Here is a 1,175-nt window from a genome sequence, read left to right as displayed (position 1 = left end):
AATGAGTCAAGGCAACCTGGATAGTGGATCAAATCTGGACAAGTCGTCATCCAGCCAGCACCACACGATTTTGTCTGGGTCTGCTGTTTCTGGACTTCGCCCGCTTGGCACTGATCATATACGTTTGGCTCTGGAAGCAATGCAGGCAAAAAATAAATACATTTTCATGTTTCCTACCAGCTTTGTAAAATCTCATTCTGGAAATTTATTAAGAAATGGGAAAGTATTAAATACCCTTGCAGCTGAAGAAATGCTCAGGCTAGATTTTTGCCTCTGTTATTTACATTCATCTATGTATGGGTGTCTGCTATCTGGGACAATATCCTCCACCTGGAAGTGGCATGCTAGCCTAATAGCTTAATCTTAACCAGAGGTGGTATTCAGCAGGTTCTAACCAGTTCTGGAGAACTAGTAGTAGAAATTTTGAGTAGTTTGGAGAACCAGTAAATACTACCTCTGACTGTCTCCACCCACATCTATTCTCTGCCTCCCAAGTCCCAGCTGATCGGGAGAAATGGGGATTTTGCTGTAACCTTCGAGAATAGAGATTTTACAGTATCCTTCCCCCTGCAATGCACACCAAGACACACCCACCAGGCCACACCCACAGAACCGGTAATAAAAGAGTTTGAATCTCACCACTGATCTTAGCCCTGTATAAGTATATAATTAAATCTAATAAGGCTCAAGAACCACCTGTGATTTATAAAGTTCAATTAAATCTAAAATCTTCCATCCCTTACATTGTAAATTCACCTTTTTGGAATCTCTTTGGATTTGCCAACATGAAATATAGGTCATGTGGAATTACAACATAAAGAAGGTAAGGTTTCAGGTTCTGGTAAGTTAAGGTATACACTTCCTCCACCTTTTCCTGAACCCTGTGGAAACAGGCTGATATCCAAGGCAGTAATTTACCAGATTTTGAGGCTGGTCAAACAACTCAAAGCAGTTCCAGCACTTGTCAATTTTCTTGCGGTTTTTTTAACAGTTAATTTGTTTCTTGTCTGATCAAGAAAGGAAGTCAAGTGGCTTCAGTTTTGAATTCCAATCACCTGATCCAAACTATGTAACAACCCCCCTCTCCCAGGTGAGAAGGTTTGGCCCCACATGTGGAAACAAGAACCTGGTCTCCTGCTGGTCAACAAAACTAAAAGAGATTTGGTAGACTTCAA

The sequence above is a fragment of the Thamnophis sirtalis genome, unplaced genomic scaffold (assembly GCF_051295495.1).
Source record: "Thamnophis sirtalis isolate CommonGarterSnake01/CBP01778 unplaced genomic scaffold, rThaSir2_p1.2 scaffold_2, whole genome shotgun sequence".
Classification (NCBI taxonomy): domain Eukaryota; kingdom Metazoa; phylum Chordata; class Lepidosauria; order Squamata; family Natricidae; genus Thamnophis; species Thamnophis sirtalis.
This window is presented reverse-complemented; position numbering follows the sequence as displayed.